Source organism: Mustelus asterias, chromosome 22, assembly GCF_964213995.1.
Source record: "Mustelus asterias chromosome 22, sMusAst1.hap1.1, whole genome shotgun sequence".
Taxonomy (NCBI): domain Eukaryota; kingdom Metazoa; phylum Chordata; class Chondrichthyes; order Carcharhiniformes; family Triakidae; genus Mustelus; species Mustelus asterias.
The window spans coordinates 8,818,420-8,842,574 of record NC_135822.1 but is presented as its reverse complement, the minus strand read 5'-3'; the positions used below and the strand labels follow the sequence as shown (position 1 = coordinate 8,842,574).

The 24,155-nt window shown below is 48.3% G+C and overlaps 1 protein-coding gene across 7 annotated transcripts in view; it reads right to left on the bottom strand.

The window, feature by feature from the left end:
- The window catches only part of samd11 (sterile alpha motif domain containing 11), a 328,960-nt gene that overhangs the window by 107,572 nt on the left and 197,233 nt on the right, over positions 1-24,155 (bottom strand). The window lies entirely within an intron of this gene.

Here is a 24,155-nt window from a genome sequence, read left to right as displayed (position 1 = left end):
ATGGACCTACCTTGCATTAAGTTGATCTTTCTCTACACCCCAGCTATGACTGTAACACTCCATTCTGCACTCTCTCCTTTCCTTCTCTATGAACGGTATGCTTTGTTTGTATAGCGCGCAAGAAACAATACTTTTCACTGTATACTAATACATGTGACAATAATAAATCAAATCAAAAGAACCTTGGGATGCTTCTCTATGTTGAGGGCACCATCTCAATATAAGTTGTTGTTGTATGGGGAGGTAGGTATGGGAGGAGGACTTTCTTAATGCAGTGAGCTGTGCTGTTCTGGGACACACTGCCCGAAAGAGAGGTCAAAGCAAATTCAATGGTAACTTTCAAAAAGGAACGAGACCTTGACTTAAATAAGAAAGATTTGCCGGTTTATGAGGAAAATGCAAGGCAGTGGGACTGATTGGATTGCTCTCGTAAAGCTAGCACAGGCACACTGGGTCGAATGGCCTCTTTCTGCAGGATTCTGTAAGTCTCCATTTCCATCAAGTTTTCTTGTCGGATTATCTAAGCTGCCAACCATTAGACGTAGCCGGAGCTGAACGATTTTTCCGCTGGGATAATTGATTATTTAATTCAGGGTGACATGTCATACATTGAATATTTTTTCCACATAGCAGCTCCTACACATTCTTTACATCCACCACCTTAGCTGTGCACCAGAACCTGCAACTCATGGACACAGCAGAGGTACGTGATCCAAACAAGTGCATGGTGAGCAAGGAGACACTTTGGGCGGCATTTTCCAGCCGCGCTCGCCCCAAGACTGGAAAATCCCGCCCGAGGTCGATGGACCTTTGCACGGTCCGTGTCGCGCCCGCTATGATTCCTGTGGTAGGCGGGATGGGAAAATTCCGCCCTTTAACTGGAGATAGAAAGTTCTTGGGCTTGATAGTGTCATGTGAGCAGAAGGAATCATAGAATCCTACAGTTCAGAAGGAGGCCATTCGGCCCATCGAGCCTGCACTAGGGGTCACTTTCTCAACACCTCTGGAATTCAGCCCTTTTGTGCTTAGAGTCATATCACAGAACCGAAAGAGACCCTTCGGCCCACCCTGTCTCTACCTATCTATTCTAATCCTATTTTTGAGCACCTGGTCTGTAGCCTTGTACACTCTGGCATTTCAAGTGCTCACCTAAATGCTTCTTAAATTTTGTGAGGGTTCCCGCCTCTACCACCCTTTTAGGCAGCAAGTTCCAGATTCCCACCACCCTCTGGGTGAAAAGGTTTTTCCTCAAATCCCCTCTAAATCCCTCGCTCCATAACTTAAATCTGTGTCCCCCTAGTTATTGACCCCCCTACTAAGGGGAAATACTTCTTCCTGTCTTCCTATCTGTGTCCCTCATTATTTTGTACACCTTGATCAGGTCCTCCCTCAGCCTTCTCTGCTCCAAGGAAGACATCCCCAGCCTAACCAGCCTCTCTTCATAGCCGAGGCTCTCCTGGTGAAATCCTAACATTCTCATTGAATCAAGCTTTATAATTCCAGATCTATTCAATGAATTTAAATTCCACCAAGTGTCCTGATTGGATTTGAACCAATGTTTCCCAGAACATTACCCTGGCTCTCCGGATTTCCAATCCAGAGACAGTGCCACCAGGTCAGTGTCTCTCCCCAAGTTTAGGTCCAAGAGCCAAGTGGCGGCACGGTAGCACAGTGGTTAGCACTGCTGCTTCACAGCTCCAGGTTCCCGGGTTCGATTCCCGGCTCGGGTCACTGTCTGTGTGGAGTTTGCACATTCTCCCCGTGTCTGCGTGGGTTTCCTCCGGGTGCTCCGGTTTCCTCCCCACAGTCCAAAGATGTACGGGTTAGGTTGATTGGCCAGGTTTAAAAAATTGTCCCTTAGAGTCCTGGGATGCGTAGGTTAGAGGGATTAGCGGGTAAATTAGCGGGTAAAAAAAAAAGGGATTAGCGGGTAGGGCCTGGGTGGGATTGTGGTCGGTGCAGACTCGATGGGCCGAATGGCCTCCTTCTGCACTGTAGGGTTTCTATGATTCTATGGTGAACCCAGCCTGAGCTGGGAGGGGGCATGGGAGAAAGGTGGAGGCATCATTGGACCAGTACCAATTGGAGCAGGACCCGGACTGATTTGAGCGGCACGGTGGCACAGTGGTTAGCACAGCTGCCTCACAGCGCCAGGGACCCAGGTTCGATTCCCAGCCTTGGGTCACTGTCTTTGTGGAGTCTACACGTTTTCCCCGTGTCTGCGTCGGTTTCCGCTGGATGCTCAGGTTTCTCCCACAGTCCAAAAATGTGCAGGTTAGGTGGATTAGCCATGCTAAATTGCCCCTTAGTGTCCAAGGATGTGTAGGTTAGGTGGATTGGCCATGCTTAATTGACCCTTAGTGTCCAAAGATGTGTAGGTTAGGTGGATTGACCATGCTAAATTGCCCCTTAGTGTCCAAAGATGTGCGGGTTAGATGGATTGGCCATGCTAAATTGACCCTTAGTGTCAGGGGACTAGGAGGGTAAATATGTGCGGTTACAGGGACAGGGCTTAGGTGGGCTTGTTGTCGGTGCAGGCTCGATGGGCCAAATGGCCTCCTTCTGCACTGTAGAGATTCAGTGATTCTATCCTGGCGGATATCAGCTAACTCAAAACAGCCCAGGGATCGAACCTCAGCTCAAAGGCACATTGAGCAATAACACTACTCCGAGGAGCAGACGGACCAGCTGAGGACGGAAACATTAACGGCACACTAAGGAAAACACTTCAGCTCAATATAATTTTCTCTGCCCCGAGGGTGAAGTCGGCTCTTTAAGACCTTAACTCTTTCAGACCTTTAGATTTGACTTTTAATAAACAGTTGCTCCATTCCCCGAACCCTGTCTCTCAATGAAGCCCCACTGCCTTCACGCTTTAGGAGAGAATCAGGTACTTTATGGGAAATGGGAGTGTGAAAGATATGCAGCTGAATGTCACAGTAAGAATCATTAAATAAACAGAAGAGATGTAGAACCTTGTGTATTTCACAGGAACACTCGTTATCTACACACCAATTATTCAGCATCCCAATTAGCTGTCAAGAGTTTGCACAAGACAACATCGCCTTTGCACAGCTTCCATTTCATCTCGTGACAAATCTAAAACCCGTCTTGCATCATATCAGGAGAAGCTTTCTTTCCTTTAATGATCTGTGTGAGAGTTTAAACTCATGATGTGGGGTCGCTGATTAGGAGTTTCGACATGCTTCCTGGTGTTATCGGTCACGTACTCGCAAACCTGACCAAGCTCAACTCGTCAGCGGCTTTCACTGTCTTCTCTTTTCAGCTCTGCCCCTGAAACGTGATCTGGTCCGCGCTGGCTGGAGCTGCACTGCATCTTCACTACGTTCCCTGTTCTTATTCCCCATCGTACAGACCGTAGAATCATAGAATCCCCACAGTACAGAAGAGGCCATTCGACCCATCGAGTCTGCACTGACTCTCTGACAGAGTATCCTACCCAGGCCCTGTCCCCCGCCCTATCCCTGTAACCCCCACACATTTACCATGGCTAATCACATCTAACCTACACGTCTAGGGACACTAAGGGGTAATTTACCATGGTTAATCACATCTAACCTATACATCTTGGGACCATGGTTAATCACATCTAACCTATACATCTAAGGGGCAATTTAGAATGGCCAATCCATCTCATCTGCACATCTTGGGACACTAAGGGACAATTTAGCATGGCCAATCCACCCAACCTGCACATCTTGGGACACTAAGGGGCAATTTAGCATGGCCAATCCACCTAACCTGCACATCTTGGGACAAAGAACAAAGAACAATACAGCACAGGAACAGGCCCTTCGGCCCTCCAAGCCCGCGCCGCTCCCCGGTCTAGGATTGAATCCTGAATCCAGGATCCCCGCCCAATTTTCCAGCCTATCTACATACCAATATCCTATCCACCGAGCTGTCCCTCACAGCTACGATGCTTTGTTCATCACAACCTATTAACTCACCCCCACCCCCCCATTCCAGACCATGTGATCTCCAGGGAGAGGCGAAAACCCAGAGTGAAAACCCCAGGGCCAATATGGGGAAAAAAAAAATCTGGGAAATTCCTCTCCGACCCCCTGAGGCGATCGAAACGAGTCCAGGAGATCACACTGGCCCTGATCGGAAAATGCTTCCCAACCCTAGTCATTTCCACTTCCACGAACACCATATGAATTCCCTGCCCCCGAGACAGGTTCCCAACTATCCGCAGTCTCGCTTTGTACTGGCACCAGCAAGATGATCATAGAATGAAGCCTGCTACGCTCCTTGCACTGAAGTATAAGCACTCCAGACCCCCAGGCTCAGTGAGGTCGTCCTCCCCCAGAGTGCTCTTCTTCTTTGCCAGCCTTGTCCCAGCCCCAAGCTCGTCCCCAGCCACCACACTTATAGACCTAATAGTTTGATCCCCACCCCCCTGCCATACTAGTTTAAACCCCCCCGAACTGCACTAGCAAAGCTCCCAGCCAGGATATTTGTGCCCTTCCAACTTAGTTGTGACCCCTCCCTCTAACTAAGGGGACACTAAGGGGCAATTTAGCATGGCCAATCCACCTAACCTGCACATCTTGAAACATTAAGGGGCAATTTAGCATGGCCAATCCATCTCATCTGCACATCTTGGGACACTAAGGGACAATTTAGCATGGCCAATCCACCCAACCTGCACATCTTGGGACACTAAGGGGCAATTTAGCATGGCCAATCCACCTAACCTGCACATCTTGAAACATTAAGGGGCAATTTAACATGGCCAATCCACCTAACCTGCACATCTTGGGACACTAAGGGGCAATTTAGCATGGCCAATCCACCTAACCTGCACATCTTGAAACATTAAGGGGCAATTTAGTACGGCCAATCCACCTGGTCTGCACATCTCTGAGAAAAGTTAGGTGTTGAAAAATGCAACTATCTTCTGACTAAATCGCTGTTCCTTTGGGATCGAGTTTCAAGTGCATCTGGTGTGTTGAGGGTTCATCGGTGTTAAAGTCCTGTTAAACTTGACCAAGCCTAAGTAGCGATGGGGGGTATTGGGAGAGGGGGAGAGCACCGGGTCACAGATTGTGAGGGCGGTTTTAAGCCCTTGTTAGTGGTCGGCCGGATCGCTGACGCAGGCAGAAAATCTGGCGAAAGTCGGGAAACACGGAGAGATCGCATTTACATGTGATTATCTTCACCCCCCACATGACCGCCCCCCCCCCAAGACTGAATCGACATTGTGTTGGCAAGGTTTACAACAGGTTTTGAAAGTTAAGATTCAGTTGAAGGGATTTCCCCTCCCACCCAGGGGGCGCAAAGGTAAGTATAGCCCCGGGGAAGAGGGTCCTGTCCTGGCATTGCCTCCTGGCACAGGTTGGCACTGCTAGGTTGGCATTGAAAGGTCGGCACTGTGACATCCTGGCATGCCAACCTGTGCCAAGGGGGGCTAGGAGGGTGATGGGGGTCGAATCTGGCCCGTGGGGGAATCGGAGGGGCAGTGCTGTAGGGTCACGGGGCTGGCCAGCGATCGGGAGGCCGGCAGTGCGGGGCTTCTGTACATGCATTGATCTCGAGGCTGACAGATTGGCGCATGTGTAGTGGCGCACTCAGTGCTATGCTGCCGGCCTCTCCAGTGGGAATAGGCCCCAACCACTGATTTTTCACGTGATTCACGCTGAGGGACTCTGCACTGCACAGAGTGTGGGAGATTTGAAAATCCCGCTAAAAAAACCAGGGGGGTTTACTCCAGTTTTTACACGAATTCGACACTTGGAATTTTTTTGGGAGAGTCGCTGCCTCGATCTCTGAGTGTACAACCAGAGGGATAGATCATAAATCACAGGGAGAAGATGATGGCCAGTCTGTGCAGCCTCAGTTGGGGTACTGCACGCAATTCTACTTTTCAAGATTCTGAGAGATATGGACAGGGTGAATGATGAGAAACTGTTGCCTCTCGAGTCCATCGAGGATTAGAGGGCACAGATTCAAGATAATATTCAAAATATCTGGAATGAAGAGTCTAATGATGAAGGTGAAACCATTGTCGGAAAAACCCATCTGGTTCACTAATGCCCTTTAGGGAAGGAAATCTGCCGTCCTTACCCGGTCTGGCCTACATGTGACTCCAAAGCCACAGCAACGTGGTTGACTCTCAACTACCCTCTGAAATGGCCTAGCAAGGCATTCAGTTCAAGGGCGACTAGGGATGGGCAATAAATGCTGGCCCAGCCAGCGACGCCCATGCCCCACGAATGAATTAAAAAAAACATCATTCACAGTTAACAGGGAGCAAGGGATCATTTACGCGAGTGATCCATGTGGCTGAACACGAACAGAAAATCGGGTACAATCTGAAAATCATTAGGTGTCTTCCTGTCTGATTTGCTTTCGCTTCCTCCTCTTGGAGCAAAATAAAAGGACGCCGTTCTTGACTTGTACGGTGAGTCTTAATTCTGGTGCCCCAGGGCATTGTTGTGGTAGACACGCAAGACCACCATTTAGGCGTTCTCAATTAACTGCCAATTTCCACTGGGGGAGGAAGCTTCCTTCCATCTGAGAGGATAATAGAGGCTCCATTAGCACAAGATCTTTATACATAATCAGTTCCGCAAGTTCATTCTCCCCTCCTGAGTGTCCCTAAGCTTTGTCATTAGACTAAATTAAGTTAGAAAATTTGGATGAGTAATCCTCCCCATTAAAATGCTGAGGTTAGCACAATGGCGTAGCAATCAGACTTCAACCTGCAGTCCACAGGCTGATACAACACTGACACCGTGGACAGCCACCGTGAGGTTCAAAGTGGTCATTTCACACGCTAACCAACGTTATCCATGCTGCCTCAACCAAACCCGCCAGGTATTTTAGGAAGGTTTCGAATGAAAGTTTGTACGGTCTGTAAATCACGCAAGGGAGCTATTTCTGTGCATCAACATTTCTTTTCCGTCGCTTTCTCCGCCTCTTGGCTAAGATCAAGTGTCAGATCGAGCCCAGAATGGAGTGCAACGCTTCATATTTGATTTTGATTTGATTTATTATTGTCACATGTATTAGTATACAATGAAAAATATTGTTTCTTGCGCGCTATACAGACAAAGCATACCGTTCATAGGGAAGGAAAGGAGAGGGTGCAGAATGTAGTGTTACAGTCACAGCTAGGGTGTAGAGAAAGACCAACTTAATATGAGGTAGGTCCATTCAAAAGTCTGATGGCAGCAGGGAAGAAGCTGTTTTTGAGTTGGTCGGTTCCTGACCTCTGACTTTTGTATCTTTCTCCTGAAGGAAGAAGGTGGAAGAGAGAATGTCTGGGGTGCGTGGGGGTCCTTAATTATGCTGGCTGCTTTGCCGAGGCAGCGGGAAGTGTAGGCAGAGTCAATGGGTGGGAGGTTGGTTTGCGTGATGGATTGGTCAGTTTAGCTCTTGTCGGTCTTCCTTGCGGGGGGACCATAAATTGGATTCAATTGGATTTTGAGTTTGGTTTTTGAAGCAAGCAAGGAGATGGATTTGAGTTTGCCGGGTCCACTCTGAGCATTGGCTTTGTAACTTTACGAATGGAGTAAAAAATTTTAAAAGACCTTATCTTTCCATTTATCCGTGTGTTTAGGAGGGAACAAACGGAAAGAAAGTGTTGTTGCTCAGATACTTTTCTTTAATATTGACACTTGGGCTGGAACTTTCCCAGCACGTCCGCCCCGATTCCGGGGGCAGGCGAGGTCTGGAGAACGGCGTTCTCCGTTGGCCTCGGGCGGGATCACACGAACCTGGGGCGGACGTGCCGGGAAAATTGCAGCCTTTGTCCGCATTGGTGCTTTTCTATTTGTTTGAAACCAGTTCTGAATGGGGGAGGCACAGATGCAGCTTTCAGGGGCTTTACACAATGACGGCTCTCTCGAAAACCGAGCAGGTTCCACAGCAAAGTCTTGAGATTTTGAAGTCCCCAGTCAGTGGTAACTTTGACTCACGCAGCTTTTTGAGTCTGCCCCTTGTCATTACAGTGTAATGCTGCCCCTGATCCTCCCAGGCTCTCAGTCACCCAGATGTCGGCACGGTGGCACAGTGGTTAGCACTGCTGCTTCACAGCTCCAGGGACCCGGGTTTGATTCCCGGCTGGGGTCAATGTCTGTGTGGAGTTTGCACATTCTCCTCGTGTCTGCGTGGGTTTCCTCCGGGTGCTCCGGTTTCCTCCCACAGTCCAAAGATGTGCGGGTTAGGTTGATTGGCCGTGCTAAAATTGCCCCTTAGTGTCTTGAGATGGGTAGGTTAGAGGGATTAGCGGGTAAATATGTAGGGATATGGGGGTAGGGCCTGGGTAGGATTGTGGTCGGTGTAGACTCGATGGGCCGAATGGCCTCCTTCTACGTTGTAGGGTTTCTATGATTCTTCTATGATTCTATGTCAAAGCTCTCAATCCAGCTTAGATCAGGCACACGCAACCGTCCCGCCTCCCCCTCCCTCGCTAATTACAGACTCCGCCACTGTCTCCATTTTCCGCACTAATCCGCATCCATCCACTTTCAAAACATTGCATGTGGAAGAGAGGTTTGGATGAACGGTCGTTGACAAGGACCCAGACACAATTCCTGATATGCATCAGTTGTTACCTATCAGTGTACGTTTCATGATAACATCTTGTGATTACGAGAAAGATTGAATTGGAGCTAAAGGTACAACGATATACCAAACGGTTTGGACACTTGCAGTTAGTATACGTTCTGTAACTCACAAACACAGGGCTTGATGGTGGAGCACTCGTGTTCAAAAAAGGAAGGATTTGCATTTCTATAGCGCCTTTCACAGCCTCAGTGTCTTACAACCAATGAAATACTTTTGAAGTTTAGCCGCTGTTGCAATATAGCCAATCACACGCAACAAACCCCCACAAACGGGGTGGGCGGCACGGTGGCACAGTGGTTAGCACTGCTGCCTCACAGTGCCAGGGACCCGGGTTCAATTCCGGCCTTTTGGGTCACTGCCTGTGTGGAGTTTGCACGTTCTCCCCATGTCTGCGTGGGTTTCCTCCGGGTGCCCTGGTTTCCTCCCACCGTCCAAAGATGTGCGGGTTAGGTTGATTGGCCATGCTAAATTGACCCTAGTGTCTGGGGATGAGCAGGGTAAATATGTGGGGTTACGGGAATGGGGCCTGGGTGGGATTGCGGTTGGTGCAGACTCAATGGGCCGAATGGCCTCCTTCTGCACTGTAGGGATTCTTCAATGAGACAATGACCAGATCACCTTTTTTAAGCAATTAGCATAGAGGGATAAATATTGGCCAGGAGAAAAATCCTTTTCTCTTATTGGTAATATCTCATTGGATAACATCAGGGCCACAGTATTCATAGAATCATAAAATCCCTACAGTGCAACGGGAGGCCATTTGGCCCATCAAGTCTGCACCAACAACAATCCCACCCAGGCCCTACCCCCTGTATTTAACCTGCTAATCTCCTGACATTAAGGGGCAATTTAGCATGGCTAATCAACCTAACCCGCACATCTTTGGACTGTAGGAGGAAAGCGGAGCACCCGGAGGAAACCCACGCAGACACGGGGAGAACGTGCAGACTCCACACAGACAGTGACCCTAGGCCGGAATCGAACCTGGGTCCCTGGCGCTGTGATCTCTAAAAATACTCTAACCATCAACATTGGGTGGGATTTTCCGCCTCCCCCACTGCCCACCTTCCACGGCTTTTTTGCAAGGCTCACACCCTCTGCTGCCGGGGGGGTCACCACTGGCGGGACTGGAAGATTCCACCGGAAGGAAGGGCTGGAGAATCCCACCCATTGCTTGTAATTTGGAATTTAAACATGCATCTGTTGTTTAATATGATAGAATTTGACAGCTTAGCATTGCAAATCATCAAACGGCCCAGCCAGTCGACACAAGTCTCTTGTTTTCCAGTCATGAAATAAGACTTGGCAGTGATGGCAGAGACGCCTACAGCCCACATCGTCCCACCTTCCCGGCCAAAAGTAGGAGGTGTGACGTCAAAAAGCAGCAGCGCGTGACCTCAGTGGAAAAAAGTTACTGTGAAAATAAACTCCCCTTCACTTTGCAAGAGTCCTAGATATTGGATTGAACCAACTGTGACTGACGCTGGCCACACACACAGATATTAACGCAGTTCTTCACTCCAACTGAGTATTGTAAATCTATCGTCACTTCCCCATCACAACAGTTTTCGAGATGATACGGGTCTGGTACAAGCGTGCTTAAAGCAATACACACCTTCTACCTTCCTCGGTTCTGCTTTATAGTTTCAATGTTGAGGAAGGGTTAACGAGTTTCTCAAACACTGGACTCTGAAAATCCGAGACCAGTGTACAGTCTAAATGGATGCGGGATTATATCCTTACGTGAGAACGTGAAAACCCAGAATAGGCCATTCAGCTCCCCAAACCAGTTCCACCATTCGGTTAGTTATTGGTCAATCCGTAGTCCTCAACTTCATACAGCCACCTTTACACCGGCGAATTTTAATGCCAGTTATGATCTGGAATGCAATGCCTGACAGGGTGGTGGATGCAGATCCAATGGGTGGGATTTTCCTGCGCACAACCTCCTTGGCGTGTTTTGCGGCAATTTCTCCTTGAAGTGTGTCCATGTGCATGTGTATGTGTGCATTTGCACGTATGTGTATATGTGTGTGTGCTTGTAGATGTGTGCATGGAGACAATACACTTCTCTTTAACCTGTGTTTAACCCTCTCTCCACTCACATTGTCTGTATCTTTAAGACTTCATTACCTGTAAAGATTCGCATTCCAACCATTATCTTGTAAGTTGAGTTTGTGTCTTTATATGCCTTGTTTGTGAACACGACTCCCACCTGATGAAGGGGCAGCGCTCCGAAAGCTAGTGGCTTTTGCTACCAAATAAACCTGTTGGACTTTAACCTGGTGTTGTGAGACTTCTTACCGTGTTTACCCCAGTCCAACGCCAGCATCTCCACATTATGTGTGCATGCACATGTGTGCGTCTGTGTGTACATGTCTGTGTGTATGTGCAGCACATGTGTGCATGCACATGTGTATGTGTGCATGTGTGTGTGCATGCACGTGTGTGTGCATGTGTATGTGTGTGTATGTGTGTGTATGTGTGTGCATGTCTGTGTATGTGTGCATGCACGTGTGTCTGTGTGTGCATGCACATGCGTATGTGTGCATGTGTGTGTGCATGCACGTGTGTGTGTGTGTGTGTGTGTGTGTGTGTGTGTGTCCTGTAATGGCACATGTTCCAGCAGCTCCTGTAGCTGAACTGTTGCCAAATGTCGTGCTGTACGCACCTCTGGACACCACCAGCAAGGTTGAGGGGGAGGGATCTGACATTTGGACAACCCAGAACCCCCATGTATATATCTCCCACCCAGGCACGCACCATAGAGAGGTCACTCCAGTGTCCCATTGGCACTGTCTCTCAAGACAGGGAGGAGGCAAAGGAAAATACACAAGAGTAACAAATGTAACAAACCCAAAACAAACATACAAAAAGTTCCAGTTTTCTGGAGTGGAGATAGCCAAAACATTTCCGGAGTGAACAGATAGAGTAGCCAAGCAGCTGCCAATCTAACTTCCAATAATCATAGAATCACAAACGCCAATAATTGGCCTTTCGTCAACTCGGGACCTTCTCTCGTGTGGAAAAAACTAGCCTGAGCCAGAGCAGACCAGGTTCCGACGGTAAACATTGTAACCGTGCTTCAGACCCCACTCCATCCGTGAGCAATGCCACGGGAGGTCGGTTCACACGTAATGGAAGAGTCCTGTTTTCCTCCGTATCACACATTAAATCTGAATTGTTGGCACATTAAGGCCAGGGTTGAAAAAGACGCACTTTTCTCATCAGCTAAAACAATAACACCATCTCGCTGATTTGGTGAAACAGTGATTTTAAAGCACCCACCTGAAAAGAAGCATGTCACTGCAATTATTTCTTTGACAGATTCCTGGGAACATTTTTACTTTCTAAGCGAGATGTCTAATTAGCAGGGCAACATTAATAAGATAACACGCTCATTAAAAGGTTTACCAAAAATTCCACCTAACTTTATGAAAAGTTACCCATTAATTTGCCACTATTCCTGCCATTCCGCTCCAGAGTCCAACCAGTGTCTCGCGCCGGTGAGATTCACTTTCCGGTGTTGCCTACAGCGTTCTTCCTTCCTCTCGCCTTTCTGACTCACTCCTTCCGCACATTCAGACTCGCATCAATTTAAACAAAATCTTTTCTTCCCTCCTGGCCTCCTTTTGCTTTTCTTGCCTGGTGACCTTTTACCTCCCCATAGACCATCACTCATTTTTGTCCCTCCAATTTGGTCGAATTTGAGGCTGAGTTTCACCAGATACCGTTCAAACGTGCTCAAACTCCTGTTCTTTCAATCAGTGAGCAATCCCTCTAAATGTCATGGACTACATATATTCCACACTTCCCACAGGAGATGGACTAGATGCGACACGGTGGCACAGTGGTTAGCACCGCTGCCTCACTGTCTACGTGGAGTCTGCACTTTCTCCCCATGTCTGCGTGGGTTTCCTCCAGTTTCCTCCCAAGATGTCCAGGTTAAAGTTTTATTTATTTGTCACTAGTTGGCTTACATTAACACTGCAATGAAGTTACTGTGAAAATCCCCTAGTCGCCACACTCCGGTGCCTGTTCAGGTACACTGAGGGAGAATTTAGCATGAGGGAGAATGGCCAATGCACCTAACCAGTACGTCTTTTGCACTGTGGGAGGAAACCGGAGCACCCGGACGAAACCCATGCAGACACGGGGAGAACGTGCAGACTCTGCATAGACAGTGACCCAAGCCAGGAATGGAGGCCAGGGGGACCCAGGTCCCTGGCGCTGTGAGGCAGCAGTGCTAACCACTGTGCCACCATGCGAATTGCCCATGCTAAATTGTCCCTTAATGTCCAAAGATATGTAGGTTATGCTTCTTCAGAAGGGACTCTTCAAATGCAGACAATAAAATATAACAAAACTTACTTTCACTTATAAATCAAAGAAAGAGTTTAATAAAGTAACTTCATTACTCCAAACATAGGGCCTCGCCCTGGGCCACTCCAAGCTCCCTACAATCCCCAACAAGTTCTTATTTGTAGTGAGTCAGCTGACCATCACATCATTCTGTAATTGGTTCCATGGTTAATTGGGTCAGCTGACCCTTACAGCTTGTTAACATTGGTCACATCCAATACAAAGTTGTCACCGGTTACATTCTAACAGGTTAGGCGGATTGGCCATGCTAAATTGCCCCTTCGTGTCCAAAGATATGCAGGATAGCTGGATTGGTCATGCTAAGTTGTCCTTTAGTGTGCAAAGATGTGCAGGTTAGGCGGATTGGCCATGCTAAATTGTCCCTTATTGTCCCAAGACTTATAGGTTAGGGGGATTAGTGGGGTCAATGCGCAAGGCAATGGGGATAGGGCAGGGGGATGAGCTTAAGTAAGATGCTCTGAGGGAGAGTTGGTGCAGACGCGATGGGCCGTATGGCCTTCTTCTGCACTGTAGGGACTCTATGATTCTATTGCACACTGAATAATCCTATAGTAAAATAAAATTTTATTACACACATAAATGTACTGTGGTTGATGTTTTTATTGGGTGACACACATGTCACTCAATGAATTTATCAGTCACAGTATATTTATTATAACATGCAATGGCAGCGCGTGCGAACCAATCACAGGACAGCAAATTATTCCCAAAGAAATTCCCAATACCGTCTTCAATTACAACTATCGGCAACTCCAGTGGATAAATAGTTTTATGAACGAAGCTCTTCAAACAGTTGTAACCTATATTTTTCAATTAAAGTGACATCCTGAGACTGTTAAAAAAATGAATGCATAACATAGTGTGGGTGAGAGACCTGATGAGTCAGGTCTGGAACACGCTTGTAACTATGGAACTCATGACTAAAGCAAACCTAAAGTCACCCGATCTCAAGCCCCGCCTCATTGAGCCTGCATGTCACGACAAGTATCCTGTGTTGGCTTGTTCCCTCTCTCCATTATTAATTCTACCACCGAGAACACAGCCGCTTCTTTCTGGCTGGGACACAGCGCTCCCCTGCGTTGCAGCAATGATGCTGGGTGATTGGTCGATGGCTAACTTATCCTCTCTGCCTGGCCAGCCTCTGCACCCTCCCCTGAACAAGAGATGCTCCCAAAACCAGTGAACGCTCAGCCCTTCTGTAACGACTTTAATCAGACAATTGAGGTTGGCCTGTTTGAACATAAACTCCCCGATTAAGGATCGCACAGTTGATGCCTTCCGTGCCCGCTGGGCACCGCAGGGACTGGGGTGTATTACTGACCTCTTTAATCACATTTTAATTTGATGTTTTATGTTTCCTTTCTGCTTTGTCTTTAGTTTCGGGCGGTTCCCCTCCTTTTAGGGAGCTGCTCCTTTTGAGTTGTCCTTAAGTTAATTTGATTTCGTTTATTTGGTTGGACACTAAAAGATGTCCCTGATTAAGGATCAAATTGATGGGCCAATCAGGGAGCCTCTTGTTTTAACCAGGCGTGTCAGTTCCTCTGGCACTCCCAGTGTAGACTGCAGACTGATAGCACTCGATATGCTGTTCATAGAGATCATAGAAACCCTACAGTGCAGAAAGAGGCCATTCGGCCCATCGAGTCTGCACTGACCACAATCCCACCCAGGCCCCACCCCCATATCCCTACATATTTACCCGCTAATCCCTCTAACCTACGCATCTCAGGACACTAAGGGCAATTTTAGCATGGCCAATCAACCTAACCCACACATCTTTGGACTGTGGGAGGAAACCGGAGCACCCGGAGGAAACCCACGCAGACACAGGAAGAATGTGCAAACTCCACACAGGCAGTGACCCAAGCCGGGAATCGAACCCAGGTCTCTGGAGCTGTGAGGCAGCAGTGCTAACCACTGTGCCACCGTGCCGCCGTCTGCTGTTGTCAGACTGGTAAATAAAAGGATTTTGGTGAAGGGACATCTGCCTCCGAGGACTGATTACACCTTCAGTCTCCATCCATACTTTTGTTCCCCCTAGACTTGGACTGTTCCAATCTCTATGCTGCTGGCTTCCTGATCTGGCAAGTGCTGGAAAATGGGATTAGGATAGATAGGTGCTTCATGGCCAGCAGACACAATGGGCCGATGGGTCTCTTTTTGCGCTATAAAACTCTCTGCCTCTAATAATTTCATTTCTGAAATTCTCATCCTTGTTTTCAAAAGCCTCCTGCCCAATTCTATAAGCTCCTCGACTGAATCATAGAATCCCCAAAATGCAGAAGGAGGCCATTCAGCTCATTGAGTCTGCACCAACTCTCCAACAGAAGGCCCTATCCCCATAACCCCACCTCTTAACCTCGCTAATCCCCCTAATCAACACACTGTGGAGACTAAGGGGCAATTTAGCCAATCCACCTAACCAGGACATCTTGGGAGGAAACCGGAGCATCCGGAGGAAACCCACGCAGACACAGGGGAGAATGTGCAGACTCCACATAGGCAGTCACCCAAGGCCGGAATCGAACCCGGGTCCCTGGTGCTGAGAGGCAGCAGTGCTAACCACTGTGCCGCTCCAGCCCCTGTAACTCTCAGTGATATCTGTGCTCCTTCATATCTGGCCTCCTATGTATCCCAAGTCACATCACTGGTGGCTCTGCTTTGAGATACCTGGACTGAAGCTCTGGATTTCCTCTCTGGATTCCAGTTCTACTTTCAGCCCAGTAAGAAGCCTCACAACACCAGGTTAAAGTCCAACAGGTTTATTTGGTGGCACGAGCTTTCGGAGTGCTGCTCCTTCATCAGGTGAGACCCACCTGATGAAGGGGCAGTGCTCTGAAAGCTCGTGCCACCAAATAAACCTGTTGGACTTTAACCTGGTGTTGTGAGACTTCTTACTCTACTTAAAGCCCTTCCTGAAAACCTTGCTCTTGGACCCAGCTTTTGGTTACCCATCCTAATATCCATTTACGTGGCTGGATTTTCAAACTTTTGTTTCATTTTGCTCCCGTGAAGCAGCTTGGGATACTTAGCCATGTTAAGGGCGCCGCATAAATGCAGGTTGTTAGTGTTGTCAAGGAGCAGAGAGAATTTCCAACTCAGGACAATGGGATCAAAAGACTCCAATTCAAGCGTTGACCCGAGTGTTGGGGATTCAGGCACTGGAACTGTGGCAGTGTCTAAATTCTTTTCAGCATTATATTAACTGCCTCCACACAGTCTGGAACGGGCTTATTTCTAATATTAGTGTAATAAAATCACCAAGGCCGCTGACGTATGGTTACACTGAACAAACAGACAAACCTACAGCATTCAATAGCTGAAAATCCTACTCAATAAAATTGCGATTTGACTCCATGCATCAGAGACCAGCGACCCTGAAATCACTTTTCCGCTACCTTACTCCCACCTCTTCGATCTCCACCCTCGACACACAGAAATTAAATTCTTCAAGGATCATCGAGGGGGTTATTGTCTAATGCCTCCCGCTCCGCCCCTCCCAACAGGAACGAGGCCGGTTTCACTCAAACACATTTCACACCCTGACTAATTTAACTCCACTGCCGTTAACCCTGGGCAGGTATAGAAGAGGGCGCCCGACGAAAACCCGCCCTGTTTCTGATCCCGCAAACACCTCCGATAGCTTTTCAACTGGGCGGCACGGTGGTTCGCACTGCTGCCTCACAGCGCCAGGGACCTGGGTTCAATTCCAGCCTTGGGTGACTGTCTGTGTGGAGTCTGCACATTCTCCTCGTGTCTGCGTGGGTTTCCTCCGGTTGCTCCGGTTTCCTCCCAAAATCTAAAGATCATAGAATCCCTACAGTGCAGAAGGAGGCCATTCCACCAATCGAGATCACTGACTCCGGGTGCTCCAGTTTCCTCCCATAGTCCAAAGATGTGCGGGTTAGGTGCATTGGCCATGCTGAATTGCCCTTTAGTGTCCTGGGATGCATAGGTTAGAGGGATTAGTGAGGTAAATATGTGGGGTGACGGGGATAGGGCCAAGGTGGGATTGTTGTCAGTGCAGACTCGATGGGCCGAATGGCCTTCTTCTGCACTGTAGGGATTCTATGATTCTAAACTGAATGGTGCAAGAGACACTCATGATCTACTGACATTCAGTGCACAATTAAAGGTTTGCAACCTCAGTTTCCCCCCCCCGCTATGAGCTGTGAACAGACCCATTCCAGGGATGATGCCAGCAACTCATAGAATCATAGAAACCCTACAGTACAGAAAGAGGCCATTCGGCCCATCGAGTCTGCACCGACCACAATCCCACCCAGGCCCTACCCCCATATCCCCACACATTTTAACCCGCTAATCCCTCTAATCTACGCATTCCAGGACACTAAGGGGCAATTTTTAGCATAGCCAATCAACCTAACCCGCACATCTTTGGACTGCGGGAGGAAACCAGAGTGCACCCGGAGGAAACCCACGCAGACACGAGGAGAATGTACAAACTCCACACAGACAGCGACCCAAGCCGGGAATCGAACCCAGGTCCACTGGAGCTGTGAAGCAGCAGTGCTAACCACTGTGCTACCGTGCCGCCCACTGCGCTGGAAATAAGATCCACGTCTTTCAACCTGGGTGGCCACCAAACGTTGTCAATAAGCCACACCAAGCAGGAAGAAGAGAAGGTGTTATTTTTCTACCGCAAGCACTGACTCATAGTGTGGGACAGGTCCATAGGATACTGGTTTCTGTCCAGCATTTCATTCCTGCCTTTCTGTCGCAACATCGATAGCAACTGCCAGCAAGATTTCCAACCTGGAGAAGTACCTCAATCAAACCCATTCTTATTTCTCTCCAAAATCCAAACACGCACTCTTCAGCAGTCGTTAGTGATATACAACTGAGAACTGATCATAAGACATAGGAGCAACTAGTAGGATACTATGGATGTGAACCACAGAATGGCCCTCAGGTCTATCCCATCATTCGATATGAACATGGCTGATCTCCCTCATTTCCCCCCTTGCCCCTCCGTCCCTCGACTCCCCGAGAGAGCAAAATCTCAGTTTTGAATATACTCATCGATGGAGACTCCCATGTGTGGTAGGAAATTCCAAAAATCCACAACCCTCAAGGAAGTAAGTTTCCCTCATCTCAGCTCTGAAAGGTTTGATCCCTCTTGAACTCTGGTGGATTTGGACCCATCTCGCCTCCATCACCTTCCCCCCCCCCCCCCCCCCCCCCCCAACCCCGTGTGAGGGCAGCCACTCACCCGTGTCCTTCAGCGCCCCCCTCATCCCTCCACAACCCGACTCTCTTTCACCTTCTTTGGTCGGGAAAAGGTCCGAGGTCACGCACCAACTGACTCAAGAACAGCTTCTTCCCTGCTGCTGTGAGACTTTTGAATGGACTTACCTCGCATTAAGTTGATCTTTCTCTACACCTTAGCTATGACTGTAACACTACATTCTGCACTTTCTTTTTTCCTTCTCTATGAATGGTATGCATGGGATAGAATCATAGAATTCCTACAGTGCAGAAGGAGGCCATTCAGCCCATCGAGTCTGCACCGACAACAATCCCACCCAATCCCTATTCCTGTCACCCCACACATTTACCCTTCAATCCCCTGACACTAGTGTCAATTTAGCATGGCCGATCAACCTAACCTGCACATATTTGGACTGTGGGAGGAAACCGGAGCACCCGGAGGAAACCCACGCAGACACGGGGAGAACGTGCAGACTCCACACAGACAGTGACCCGAGGCCGGAATTGAACCCAGGTTCCTGGCACTGTGAGGCAGCAGTGATAACCACTGCGCCGCCGTGCCACCCTATATAGCGTGCAAGAAACAATACTTTTCACTGTATACTAACACATGTGACAATAATAAATCAAATCAAATCAAAATCAGAACAGGAATCAGAACATTGAGCCTTCCTTTACCAGAGGACCAGCCAGCACGTCAGGCAGTGTTCATAGTGTTCATAATAAACCACGATTGTCATCATATTGCAATGCGGCAAGATAACCAGACATAAAGAAGACCCATTCAACCCAGTCTTCTTTCCCCATCCCCTCCTCATAGAATCCCTACAGTGCAGAAGGAGGCCATTCGGCCCATCGAGTCTGCACCGAACACAATCGCATCCAGGCCCTATCCCCACAATCCCATGCATTTACCCTAGCTAGTGCCCCTGACACTAAGGGGCAATTTAGCATGGCCAATTCATCTAACCCGCACATCTTTGGACTGTGGGAGGAAACCGGAGCACCCGGAGGGAAACCCACGCAGACACGGGGGAGAACGTGCAAACTCCACCCAGACAGTGACCCGAGGCCGGGAATCGAACCCGGGGGTCCCTGGCGCTGTGAGGCGGCGGCGCCAACCACTGTGCCACCCGTGCCGCCCGTGCTCTCCTTCAACATTGAATGCTTTCTTTTAACAAATCAACCCAACGTTTTCACCTCCGGTACGCTCTTGTCTATTTTTCTGATTTAAAATTAACTGCGAAGATGAGAGACTATTATAGATCAACCCGAGTAAATGTGTGACTTCTCACCACAGTCCCTCAACCCCCAGAAAACGCATCAAATTGCTTCTCATCATCACTTGTGCTGTTTACTTCCACTGCCTTCCCTGGTAATTTATTCCACTGGTTTAATACCCTGTGGGCTGAAGCCCTTCTACTTGACTTCCTTTCCCATTCCGATACTGCTTTCGTCTATTTTTCTGCAGTTCGGCACTGCACATTGGGAGTTCTGTGCCAGATCCTTTGAAAATGCTCCAAAATAAGACAGCGTCTGGGCCATCCGGCTGATAGTTACTAAGCAACATTCTGAAATTCAGTCAATCACTCTTTTTAAGTGAGCTTGCCCGAGTTTATTTTAGAAATGCAGCGATGCTCTCTCGCTTCTCCCTCCTTTATGAGATCGCCTGCACCCAAAAGCGTCAAAATACTAAGCACTCGCCTTTGTACCGAGAATGGTGACCTCTGTCCTAGGCAGTTTCTAGGCTGTGAGTGATAAGGTCTTATCAGGGAGGGTATCAGGAAAAGAAAAACTAAGAGAAAGAGACAAAGAACGCAGAGGGTAACTTCTCCCTGTTCGTGGTTTGTATTCCATGGAATCGTAGAATCCCTACTGTGCAGAAGGAGGTCATTCGGCCCATCGAACCTGCACCGACCACAATCCCACCCAGGCCCTATCCCCATAACCCCACACATTTACCCTGCTAATCCCCCTGACACTCGGGTCAATTTATAGAACATAGAACAGTACAGCACAGAACAGGCCCTTCGGCCCACGATGTTGTGCCGAGCTTTATCTGAAACCAAGATCAAGCTATCCCACTCCCTACCATCCTGGTGTGCTCCATGTGCCTATCCAATAACCGCTTAAATGTTCCTAAAGTGTCTGACTCCACTATCACTGCAGGCAGTCCATTCCACACCCCAACCACTCTCTGCGTAAAGAACCTACCTCTGATATCCTTCCTATATCTCCCACCATGAACCCTATAGTTATGCCAAATTTAGCACGACCAATCCGCCTAACCCACATGTCTTTGGAGTGTGGGAGGAAACCGGAGCACCTGGAGGAAACCCACGCAGACACGGGGAGAATGTTCAAACTCCACGCAGACAGTCACTAGAGGCCGGATTTGAACCCGGGTCCCTGGCGCTGTGAGGCAGCAGTGCTAATCACCGTACCATCGTGCCGTCCCATTTGCTTCCCACATTTCAGGAAGAATATACTTGCATTGGAGGTGGTCCTGTGAAGGTTGAGTAGACTGGCTCCTGGGATGAGAGGTTGAGTCAATTGGGCCTATAACTCTCTGCAGTTTAGCGGAATGAGAGACGATATCATTGAAAGGTACAAGATTCTGAAGAGGATTGATGAGGTAGATGCTGAGAGGTCGTTTCCCCCTGGATGGGGAGTCTCAGGATAAAAGGAATCAATCATTTAGGAGGTGAGGAGAACTTTCTTCACTCAGTGGCTGGTGAATCTGTGACATTCTTCAACCTGGAGGGGGATTGTGGATGAGTCATAGAGATATACAGCAAGGAAACAGGCCCTTTGGCCCAACTCGTCCATGCCGACCAGGTTTCCTCAACTGAACTAGTCCCATTTGCCTGCATTTGGCCCACATCCATCTAAACCTTTCCCATCCATGTACCTGTCCAAATGTCTTTTAAATGTTGTAATTGTACCCGCCTCTATCACCTCCTCTGGCAGCTCATTCCATACACACACCACCCTCTGTGTGGAAAAAGTAGCCCCTCAGGTCCCTTTCAAATCTTTCCCCTCTCACCTTAAACCTGTGCCCTCTAGTTTTGGACTCAGCTACCCTGGGGGAAAAGACCTTCGCTATTCAGCTTAGCTACACCCCTCATGATTTTATAAAGCTCTGTAAGATCACCCCTCAGCCTCCTACGCTCCAGGGAATAAAGTCCCAGCCTATCCAGCCTTTCCTTATAACTCAAACCTTCCAGTCCCGGGTAACATCCTTGCAAATCTTTTTTTGCGCCCTTTCCAGTTTAATAACATACTTCCCACAGCAAGGCGACCAGAATTGTACGCAGAGCTCCAAATGTGGCCTCACCAATGTCTTGTACAGTTGTACAAGATGCGTCATTTTCCAATATATTTAAGGTTGAGATGGACGGATTTTTGCTCTTTCAGGGAATCAAGAGATATGGAAAGTGAGAAGAAGTGGAATTAAGGTCAATGGCTGAAGAGGCTCAAAGAGCCACTTGTTCCACTCCTGCCTCTGTTTCTTATATTCCCCCATTGACCCACTCTGATTATTAAAGTTTCTGATCATGTTACTGCTCCGAAGCCATGTTTGGTCATTTACTAGAACTCGGGGGCATGGCCTCAAAATAAGGGGAAGCAGATTTGGGACTGAGTTGAGGAGGAACTTCTTCACCCAAAGGGTTGTGAATGTGTGGAATTCCCTGTCCAGTGAAGCAGTTGAGGCTACCTCATTGGATGTTTTTAAGGCAAGGATAGATAGATTTTTGAACAGTAAAGGAATTAAGGGTTATGGTGAGCTGCCGGGTAAGTGGAGCTGAGTCCATGAAAAGATCAGCCATGATCTTATTGAATGGTGGAGCAGACTCGAGGGGCCAGGTGGCCTACTCCTACTCCTAGTTCTTATGTTCTCCAGTTGTTTGTGACAATCGACTCATTGATTTAACAAAGAACGAGGGACCAGTTTAAAAGTTTCAACCAGTTCAGAGCAGAGACCCATTACTCAAACCCAAATAAAGCTCCAGTTCTGTTAAGTGTCCATTCACATTCCAACGGTGATTTTCTTTAAATTCTTTTTCTTTTGGGTACGTGGGCTCATTGGCTGGGAAACGTTTATTGTCCATCCCTAACTGCCCTCCATTTCAGAGAGCATTTGAGAGTCAACCATTGCTGTTGGGCTGGAGTCACATGTAGGCCAGGCCAGGTAAGGACGGCAGATTTCCTCCCCTAAAGGACATTAGTGACCCAGATGGGTTTTTCCAACAATGGTTTCATGGTCATCGTTAGACTTTTTCATTCCAGAGCTTGTTTTTCATTGAATTCAAATTTCACCATCTGCCGTGGTGGGATTCGAACCCGGGTCCCCAGATCTCGTCCTGGATCTCTGGATTGCTAGTCCAGTGACAATACCACTAAGCCACCACCTCCCCATATGGTGATAGGGCCTGACCATTGATGGAAAATTCCAGGGCCAGCGATCAAGCTGAGTTATAGCCAGTCTGTGTGGGGCAAAGAGGTTTATACAGCAAGACAAGACCGTTTTAAACTTGGGTGATCCAGCACCAGACCAATACAAATCCGTACAAGCAAGCATCTTCAAGTACAGACTTGTCCGTTCATTTACAAAAATCAAAACATTTCATCAGAATGACTGACAAAAACAGCAGTATAGATGCATTCAGAGTTCCAAACTGATGCAAATAAAAATATTTTGTCTGGCATGTTATATAATAGGTTGCCTCAGCACTGCAATCCCTGTAAAAGTGTGGCCGCAACTTCAAAATGGACCCATCTCAAAATGGTTTCCATGACTTCAATTGAGAGCAATGGGCATCGTGGGCCAGGAGGATGGTGGCATCTCCATGGCTCATCACCTCTAGTCTGATATCCAATTATGAGCTTCAGGCAACAGCGCCTGAATTGTGCACGTGTCTATGAGCCCAGGTGTCCAATCACGGTTGTGGCATTTTCCAGCGTGGGGCAGTAGTGCCCCTCCAGGTAGCTCTCATGGAAGTGGTCGTGGTCAGCATGGGCCACAGCCTAGGACTGGACTCACCAGTAACAAGAAGACAAAAATTAGAAGCAGGAGTAGGCCACCTTGGGGCCTGTCCCACCATTCAGTACCATCATGGCTGATCTATGCTGACCTCATGTCCTTTCTGTGCTGTTTCCCCATATCATATTTGGGCGGCACGGGAGCACAGTGGTTAGCACTGCTGCTTCACAGCTCCAGGGTCCCGGGTTCGATTCCTGGCTCGGGTCACTGTCTGTGTGGAGTTTGCACATTCTCCTCGTGTCTGCGTGGGTTTCCTCCGGGTGCTCCGGTTTCCTCCCACAGGCCAAAGATATGCGGGTTAGGTTGATTGGCCAGGTTAAAAATTGCCCCTTAGAGTCCTGAGATGCGTAGGTTAGAGGGATTAGCGGGTAAATATGTGGGGGTAGGGCCTGGGTGGGATTGTGGTCGGTGCAGACTCGATGGGCTGAATGGCCTCCTTCTGCACTGTAGGGATTCTATGATTCTATGATCATAGCCCTCAATTCCTCCATCTAGCGCAGGGAAGGTGATGGCCTAGTGGTATTATCGCTAGACTATTCATCCAGATACACAGCTAATGATCCGGGGACCCGGATTCGAATCCGCCACGACAGATATGGAATCTGAATTTGTTAAAAAAATATCTGGAATTAAGAATCTACTGATGACCACGAAACCATTGTCGATTGTTGTAAAAACCTGTCTGATTCACTAATGTCCTTTAGGGAAGGAAATCTGCCATCCTTATCTGGTCTGACCTACATGTGACTCCAGAGCCACAGCAATGTGGTTGACTCTCAACTGTCCTCTGAAATGGCCTACCTGTGTGTTCTCAAAATTGTTTTCAGAAGCTCCCTTACTTATTTCCTTCCTCTGATCCGCTTCCCTTCCCCCCTTTTCTCATGTTGCTGTCATCCGC